General features: G+C 40.3%; 1 protein-coding gene across 3 annotated transcripts in view; it reads right to left on the bottom strand.

The window, feature by feature from the left end:
• Nucleotides 1–10000, bottom strand: part of LOC106874378 (ras-like protein family member 10B) — a 67828-nt gene that overhangs the window by 52308 nt on the left and 5520 nt on the right. Inside the window, exon 1 of one of the 3 annotated variants that reach the window (XM_089341480.1) lies at nt 9088–9296. The exons of the other annotated variants lie outside the window; for them this stretch is intronic. The gene's annotated coding sequence lies outside the window, so the exon portion shown is untranslated. Of the gene's footprint in view, nt 1–9087; nt 9297–10000 lie in introns of those variants that run through there. 3 annotated transcript variants of the gene reach the window in all.

Raw genomic sequence — 10000 nt, 5'->3', positions numbered from 1 at the left:
ACCGATTCAAACAAGAGCAAGATGGCTTCTGGATGTTGAATCGCTATTGGTCAACGCAGGTTATATATAAATGTTCGTGAGCGACTGTCTGTGAGTATGCACACACACACACACACACACACACACACACACACACACACACACACACACATATATATATATATATATATATATATATATATATATATCGTTTTAACCGGTGAATTTCTAAAGTTCTAAATAATCTTTTCTATTATAGGCACAAGTTTTTGAAATTTCGGCACAAATGCCAGTAATTTCGGAGGATGATTCCAGTGCCCAGCTCGTACTTATTTTATTGACCCCCGAAGGATATGAAAGGCGAAGTGGACCTCGGCGAAACTTGAACTCAGAACGTAAAGATGGAAGACATGCTGTTAATCGTTTTTTTCCCGCCTTGCTAACGATTCTGCCATCTCGCCGCCGCTTTAGGTAAAGCTAATAAAGAACGGTTTCACTTTTTGGCACAAGGCCAGCAACTTCGAAGGAGGGGGTAAGTCGACTATGTACTTGTTTTATCGAGTGTGAAAGAATAAAAGGAAACGTCGACCCTGGCCTCAGAACGTAAAGACAGAAGATATTCCGTTAAGCGTTTTAGCCGCCATGTTAACGATTCCGCCAACCCGCAGGTTTAGATGGAGTTATAAATAATAGTGTTTTAATATTAGGTTAAAGAACCCCTTAGATAAAAAAAAAACATCGAAAGCTGTCTTTGGGTCTTTCAGTCAAATATTTGCATCCTGTTCTTTATAGCTTTATTGATTCGAGTTCCAGCGTTTAAAAAAAGCAATTTATTTCATGTCTCTCAAATTTTCTAAATTCTTATGACGTTAACTAAAATTAATATATCTTTTTTTAATTAATGAATAATGAGTTGTACACTGTATCTTAAGCTTTACGTTATTAATTTTAAATTAGTTTTTTTCAAATTAATATAATTTTCATTAAAAGTTAATAAAGCTATGCAGAAAATTTATTATGAGGTTATGGCAATTTTTCTGCAAGTTTGACAATCATGGGAGATTGCTCTCTTCTTCATATGTTCCTCATACTTGTTACTCCAGAGATATCCTTTTTAAGGAGGGAAAGATATCAGAGTAAAGACCCAAGAACTGTTCCGAGAGTTTAATTTCAACAGAGGATTTAATTTCCACAACACAGAACCGAGTGATGGAAGTCGATTTGTGAGTAAAAGCTAAAACATTCCATCTCATATCGCCCAGATCTTAAGATCAGATATTGCGTTGGTTTTTGTTTCCAAAACAACAAGGCAGCTATTCTTAGTGGAGTCAACTGTGCTCTGGGAGGAAAAGATGGATGAGTGACTAGACAGAAGGAAAAACAAGTGCCAGGATCTGGTGAAGGACTGCAGTAAGAATGGATGGAGAACGAAGTGGTTGCCAGCGGAGGTTGGCAGTCGAGGGTTCGCAGGTGAGACTCTGAATAAGGCATTCGGAATTTTTGGCATTACAAGAGTAAACAGAAGAACCATCAAGAACATCGTAGAAGCTGTTGTGAAACGATCTGGATGGGACTGAAAATAGGCGATCGATGGAGGCTAGTAGAATACCGCTTGGACAAAGTGCTGGGCTTGATCAACCGAGGTCGGATTGCCTGGATGGATGAGGGCTTATGTTGTTTTTAAACTTAATACTGCTTCTATAGCATATAACAGATATATATGTGTATGTGTGTGTGTGTGTGTGTGTGTGTGTGTGTGTGTGTGTGTGTGTGTGTGTGTGTGTGTGTGTGTGTGTGTGTGTGTATGTGTGTGTGTGTGTGTGTGTGTAGACCAGAGCCCAAAACCACGAGATTGTGAAACGAACTTCTGAAACATACCACAATGCCTGCACCTATGGCGGTATATAAGAATATACAATATTGATTCATGTGTTTTCTCCAATCAGAGCCAATATTTACCTAATCCTATACAAGAGTTGTAGCCATTATATTAAACAGCCTTAACGCGTATTTCTCTATAAAACCTTTAATTTATAGTTTCATATTTAAATATATATACATCTGATATATTGTAATTTAAATTTATGTGACGAACGAGATCAAAGTCAATATAAATAAAATTGAATAATAATTGTAAATAAATCTCAATATTTCAATAAATTTATATGATTCGAAAACCTCCCCACCAAAAAAAGAGCAGATTTTGTTTTTGGCTTTTATTACAATAAACTGATTTATTTTTCAATCAGCTTTATGTATACATACGTTACATACGTATGCGTGTGTATGTATGTATATATATATATATATATATAAAAATACATGTGTGTGTGTGTGTGTGTGTGTGTATTTCTATATACATAGTATGCATACAGTTCTGAATAGCGAATGTTTCCATCGTAAAAATCTGGTGATTTACCTGCCTAGACATTTCTCCTCAAACATATATGTACGTATGTATATCTATATCTATATAAACACACACACACACACACACACACACACACACACACACACACACACACACACACACACACACATATGCCTAGACATTTCTCTTCAAACATATATGTACGTATGTATATCTATATCTATATAAAAACACACACACACACACACATATATATATATATATCATTTAATGTACACATTAATTAAAATAAGAGCTGAGCTGTTTGTTGCCATAGAGACATTGAGATAAGGCAGATTTATATAACGTGTCTTGAGTCTCCAAACAATCTCTGACTCGGGGCACACGATTAGATCTATTTGAAACTAGTACGCTGGTACATGAGAAATCATGAGAAAAAACGAGGTTGATATAAAAAGTGCAATGAGGAGACAAATGGTGAATTAAAATGCTAGAGGGTCTGTCCCTCATATATATATATGTATATATATATATATATATATATATATATATATATATATATATATATATATATATATATATATATATATAAGAAATAATTGAGATTCAGTTGAATTAGGTACTTAAGTTGAGGCACCAAGTTAGTCCGGTATTATCTGCACAGCTCGAAGTAAGGGGAATAAAATCAAAATAAGCATCAGGATGTGAGGCATTAATGCAATACGACCGTTTCAAGCGGCTCCATTTAATTGAACTATGCAAGCAGTACATTAATTTAAATACAATGCCATCTTCAGTTGCCAAAAATATGGATTTTCAACAGACAAGAGATATTAATAGTTTTTTTCAAATATTTTATCAGAACTGGAAGATGAAAGAATTTCATGTTACCACTATTTCAGCAAGAATAAGCTAAGAGAAAAACAACTACAATTTTGGAGTGGCAGGAATGGATCACAGTGGGGGTCATGGGATTGCAATTCATTTCTAATTTTTTATCTACCCACTTATCACCATCAAAAGATCTAAGGCTAGTAGACTGCGTTTATTGAGAATTAAGAGCATTATTAGTCGACAGATCAGAACTGGCTGCTGGTTATAATTAGATATTATTAGATGTTCTCTCCAATCTTAATCTCTTATATCTATAAGTACTCCTTACTACATAAAGAAATAAACTTTAGAAGAAATCAGTTAGATAGTAGTAAATTCTCATTAAAAGAGGTAGGGTGAGTGTGACATAAACTCTTCTCATTATTTTCAGTTAAAGGAACCAACGCTATGAAACTCCGGACGCTATAATGAGATCGAGGGAAAACATGAAAAGCACAAAGGGAAAACGTTTATAATCAAGATACAGCAAGATCCTGGCTTATTTGATTATATATTTATATATATGTGTGTGTGTGTGTGAGTGTGTGTGTGTGTATGTGTATGTGTATGCATGTATGCAGGTATGTATGTATGTATGTATGTATGTATGTATGCATGTATGTACATAAATGTGTGTGTGTAAGAAAGACAGAGAGAGGGGGAGGAAGAGACCAGCTGACCAGCTTCGATACAGCACAAATCCCGCTGACCTAGTTTTGTCTTCAAGGTTTGGAGAAAGGAAAAACTAACCAGCATTTTACCGCATAGTCAAACATGCAATAAGGGATTACTTGTCCGAATCCAAAGTGCTGCACTTTAGGATCGAAACCCTCCCACCACAACCACCCACCACCTGGAACTTCGTAATTACCAAAACGAATTTATTTATCATTTGCCACCCCGACAAGGTCACGCCTATACACTCCACTTCGCTGCGCTAACTTACTGTCCAACAAGTAATAACCGCCAAACCTCAATTACTTTTTAATGTAGTCACGCTATGCTGTTGCCTCGCCGTTTCATTATTGAGAGACTGGCTGGCTTCGAGTAGTGCACTGAATATCAATGGCCAGATTGCATGCGAAACGAGGAAAAAAGCCTGTGGCACGTAGATCGTCATAGATTTTTACGATGGAAACAAATTAACTGGCTATTCAGACAGTTTTTAAAATAGCAACTCAGCAATTTTTTGTTCCTCATACCGTGCATTGGAGTGAGGTGTATTGACTTATAAATTAGAGACGTGAATTTAAACAGAAGTCTCTTCAAACCATCTCTCCCCCCCCCTCTCTCTCTCTCTCTCTCTCTCTTTCTCTCTCTCTCTTCCTACTTAAAATCTCTTCACGTTTTCCTACGCCTCCGCCCCCAACGCCGACATTCACTTGACGCCTCCGACCCGTCTCTTCGACACCTATTTTTCTATCTTTTTTTTATTTTCTTTCTCTTCTTATAAACTCAATTTCCTTTCTTATTATTCTGCTCTGAACTTTAAACTTCAGTATTTATTATTGTTGATGTTGTTTCAGATGTGTTTATATTGTATTGGGCATTTTATTTTATTTTATTTTATTTTATTTTATTTTATTTTATTTTATTGTACATCGCATTTTTGAAAAAACTCAATCACACTTGTTCTCTACCACCATGTTCTCTATCATAGTGAAGTTGTGGTTGTGGTAATGGGGGTAATGCTGGGGAGGGGTTATGGTGGGGGGGGGGGGTAATGATGGTGGTGGTGGTGGTGGTGGTGGTGGTGGTAGTGGTGGTTTTGGTGGAATTGCTGGAGGCGGTGACGGTGGTAGTTGTGGCTGTGGTGTTATGGTCTTCGTAGTTGATAGTGGTGCTGATGGTGTTGGTGGTGGTGGTGGTGTTGGTGTTAGTGGTGGTGGTGGTGTTGGTGCTTTTCGTCGTGGTGGTCATATTGGAAGATGGTGGTGCTGATAGTGGTGGTAGTGAAGGCAGCGGTGGTGATGGTGTCGGTGGTAGCAGACTACTGCGAGGTTTTCAACTCTCATAGGAGGTACTGCTACAATTGGTGGCACCACTACTACTGCTACTACTACTACTGCTACTACTACTGCTACTACTACTGCTATTGCTACCACTACCACCACCACCACCACCACTACGACGACTCTCAGTACCATCACCACCACTACTACTATCGCCATCACCACCATCACCACCACCATCACTACTACTACTAATTCTTTTCTTCTCACCACCACCACCAACAACACCACAACCACTGCCACCAACACCACCACCACTATTACTACTATTGTATAGCTGTGGTTTGTTTTGCTCCTGGTCAGTTCTGATCAACTTGACGTTCTATCAAAAGGCGTTATTATTATTATTATTATTATTATTTTATGTTTGACTTTTGTTTTGCATTTGTACAAGTTGGATCCAAGTCTCACCCAGAGACCTCAAGAGACAACAAGTTAGAAGTTCATGTAGGTGTTATGCTTAGGATACCATATATTTGGATTTGTACAGTTTTGTTCTAGTGAATGTTTAAGAAACCATTACAGTATTAGATTTATCTGTAGGGAAATATATGGCATGGTAGAAGGCTGTAAGAACTTCTTTATTATCTTTCCTAGACCATTTTTCATCCTTTTTCTTTTGGTTATTTGATGACGAGCATGGATGGCCATCTGTTGGAATATTCCGGTTGTGGGGTATTATTATCATTATTATTATTATTATTATTATTATTATTATTATTATTATTATTATTATTATCAAGGCGGCGAGCTGTCAGAATCGCTAGAACACCGGGCGAAATGCTTAGCGGTACTTCGTCCGTCTTTGCGTTCTGGGTTCAAATTCCGCCGAGGTCGACTTTGCCCTTCATCCTTTCGGTGGGGTTGGATGAAATAAGTACCAGTTACGCACTGGGGTCGATGTACTCGACCTGTCCTCCTCCTCCTCCCCCAAAATTTCAGACCTCGTGCCTATTGTAGAAAGGATTATTTTGATCGTTCATTATTGAGTTCAAACTTCGCCGAGTCCGGAGTCGATAAAACACGTATCAATCAAATACTGGGTTCGATATAATCGACTTCCACCCAACCACCCCCACCCCAATCTCAAGAAATAACTGCTGGCTTTGTGCAAAAATCTAAGACCATTACACACATACACACACACACACACACACGCATAGAGAAACGCATTTTAATGGGAAACAACTTAAAAAACGTAGAATATTGCAACGATTAAATGACGGAGGAAAGAAGAATGATGAGATTAATTATAACGTTAGTCATGTATAATTAGTTAGAAAGTTAATGGGCCAGATAATTAAACTGGTTAACCGTGGTGGGTGTGGACGATGACAGCAGTGGCGGTGGTGGTGGTGGTGGTGGTGGTGGTAGTGGTGGTCGTGGTTTGAGTGGTGGTGGTTTTGAGTGGTGGTGGTGGTGGAGGTGGCTTTGGTTTTGGAGATAGTGGTGGTAGTGGTGGTGGTGGTGGTGGTGGTGGTGGTGGTTTGGTGGTTTGAGTGGTGGCGGTGGAGGTGGTTTTGGTTTTAGGGATAGTGGTGGTGATGGTGGTGAAGTTGGCAGCGTTGGTGATAATATTGGTGGTGGTGGCAGCGGCGGCGGCGGAGGCGGCGGAGGCGGCGGAGGCGGCGGAGGCGGCGGAGGCGGAGGCGGACGTGGCGGCGGCGGCGGAGGCGGCGGCGGAGGAGGCGGCGGAGGCGGAGGCGGAGGCGGAGGCGGAGGCGGAGGCGGAGGCGGAGGCGGAGGCGGACGTGGCGGCGGCGGCGGAGGCGGCGGCGGAGGCGGCGGCGGAGGAGGCGGCGTATGCGGCGGCGGCGGAGGAGGCGGCGGAGGAGGCGGCGGCGGAGGCGGCGGCGGAGGCGGCGGCGGAGGCGGCGGCGGCGGCGGAGGCGGCGGCGGAGGAGGCGGCGGCGGAGGAGGCGGCGGAGGAGGAGGCGGCGGCGTATGCGGCGGCGGAGGAGGCGGCGTATGCGGCGGCGTATGCGGCGGCGTATGCGGCGGCGTATGCGGCGGCGGCGGCGGTGGTTTGGGCGTTGGTGTTGTTACTGATGAGGGTAATGGCAGCGGAGCCAGTGATGCTTGTGGTGTTGATGATGATAGAAGTGGCGGTGGTAGAAGTGGTAGAAGTGGTAGAAGTGGCCGTCCAACTACATCCCGGTCAGCGGAGGATGTGGTAACAGTGCAACCCGCAAAAATCAACAAGTCAAGCATCTCCTGAAAGTTGACTAACAAGATACACAATACGTACGGTGCTGCATAAAGAAATGAATTTTCGTCCGTGGAAACCCCATTACGTGCAGAAGCTAAAACTTGAAGACGCTGACCGCAGAAGTCCAGAACTCCAGAACTCCAAGAAGTCCAGATATCACTCTATGTGATTTTTACCTGTGGGGTTACACAAAAGAGGAGGTGTACAAGACAAAACCTCGCCCACTGGAAAACTTGGAAACATTGATTCAGGAGGTTCTCAATGGCATGCCAGACAACGTCCTTCAGAAGCTTGTTCATTCGATCCTTGGCCATTTCAGGAAACTGGTTGACGCCACCGGTGCTTGCGTTGAAATATGAAGATTTACTTTCATTTTCTCATGTGATAAAGAACATGTATCATTTGTTTCAATAAATTTGTAAAAGGAATATGGATTTTATTAACAATTTTTAATGCCTACTTACTTTTCACCCACCCAGTGTAAGTAATGCCTACTTACTTTGCACCCACCAAGTGTAAGTAATGCCTACTTACTTTGCACCCACCCTCTTTTACTCTTTTACTTGTTTCAGTCATTTGACTGCGGCCATGCTGGAGCACCGCCTTTAAAATATATATATATATATATATGGGAGAATTTACGAAAAAAACAACAGACGAAGACAGGTGGTGTAAACAACAAATGGATGTATTAGTTTAACGCTCGGGAATAGAGAAAGTCTTTGATGTTTCGAGCCTACGCTCTTCAACTGAAAGTAACACGGAAAGAAACAAGGAGAGAAACAAGGAGAAAAAATGTAAATGTAGTGGTCAGTGATCTATCATGGCGATAACGGGTCTTTTTAGTTTCCGTCTAACAAATCCATTCGCAAGGCATTGGTCGGCCCAAGGCAATAGCAGAAGAAACTGTCATGCTCATATATACTTAAATGATAATGTATGTATGTATATATGATTTCTTGTATATATGTATGTATGCATATATGTATAATATATAAGTGTGTGTAAGTAGACAGATAGATAGATAGATAGATAGATAGATAGATAGATAGATAGATAGATAGATAGATAGATAGATGGGTAAATGAATTTCTTATTAGTTGTATTACATAAATATATAACCACGTACACGTTAAGAGAGACCGGAACACGAAGGTAGCTTATATAAATAGCTACGTATATTTAAGAGACACCGGAAGACGAAGTTGTATTAGAGGAATGTGTAAGAACATTGACTGAACAGACGCCGGAACAGCAACTTTTGTGTTGACGACTCGTAGCAATAGATAATAGCAAAAATCGATAGTTAAAAATCACATGTGAACGAGAAAGATATAGATAGCCGTGAGGACGATTCCGGTAAGTGATTGGTACGGGAGGTGTGGGGAGAGAGGGGGTGGGAGAAAGAAAGAGAGAGAAAAAGAGAGGAGAGAGGGGGGGAGAGAGAGGAGATAGAAAGATAGATTGACTGGAGGAAGAATGGATGGACGGCGAGTCAAGTAGCCATGTTAGATAGATAGATAGATAGATAGATAGATAGATAGATAGATAGATAGATAGATAGATAGATAGATAGATAGATAGATAGACAGATAGAGACAGACAGACGTAGTTAGGAGTAAAATATTGAAGCATCAACCCACCAGTTCAAAGGTCTACAGTTCGCATCCATCCTCCAGAACCTTTGGTCGCTTTCGACATTGTTGTTGCTGCTGCAATCGATGTGATGGTCTATAATCTGAGGAACGTGGTCCTTTTCGTCTCCTCTGACCTTGCTGTGCGGTGGAGAAACTGTATTACGAACGCACCGGTGTCCTAAACCCGAAAATTGTGGGTGGAGATCCCGCCCTCTCTCGTCTGTTTAATTCTGCAGAACTCTCATGTGAAAGATAAACACCAGCTATATAAACACGCGGCCTTCGAAGAAACTACATACATACATATATACATACATACATGTATATGTATACATACATATACATGTGTGTGTATATATATATATATATATATATATATATATATATACATACATATATATACACACTTACATATATGTATGTACACGCATACATATATATATATATATATATATATATATATATATATATATATATATATATATATATATATATATATATATATATATATATATATACATATACATACATATATGTGTGTACATAGCTACGCGTGCACGTGCACACACACACACACACACACACACACACAAACGAGTATTTATTATTAACTGGGAGGGTAAGAACTCGTAGTTGAATTGTTAGAGCGCCGAACAAAATGGCTTGCAGTGGCTCTTTACGCTACAGAGAGTTCCAATCACGACACGAGCCACGGTCCTGATTTTTTTTTTGTTCTTTTTTGTTTTTTTTTCAGGGTCGATAAAATAACTACTCGTCTAGTAATGAAGTCGATAAAGTTGACTCAACAAAAGTTGTTGAAGCGACGATGACCAGGGATCGAATATAGTCTGGGAGCAATGATGGCCAGAATTTAACGATGTTGTGGAAGCAATTTTGAGCGACAGAGTGTTGTCTCTTG

The sequence above is a fragment of the Octopus bimaculoides genome, chromosome 24 (assembly GCF_046866305.1).
Source record: "Octopus bimaculoides isolate indiv1 chromosome 24, ASM4686630v1, whole genome shotgun sequence".
NCBI lineage: Eukaryota > Metazoa > Mollusca > Cephalopoda > Octopoda > Octopodidae > Octopus > Octopus bimaculoides.
This window is presented reverse-complemented; position numbering and strand designations above follow the sequence as displayed.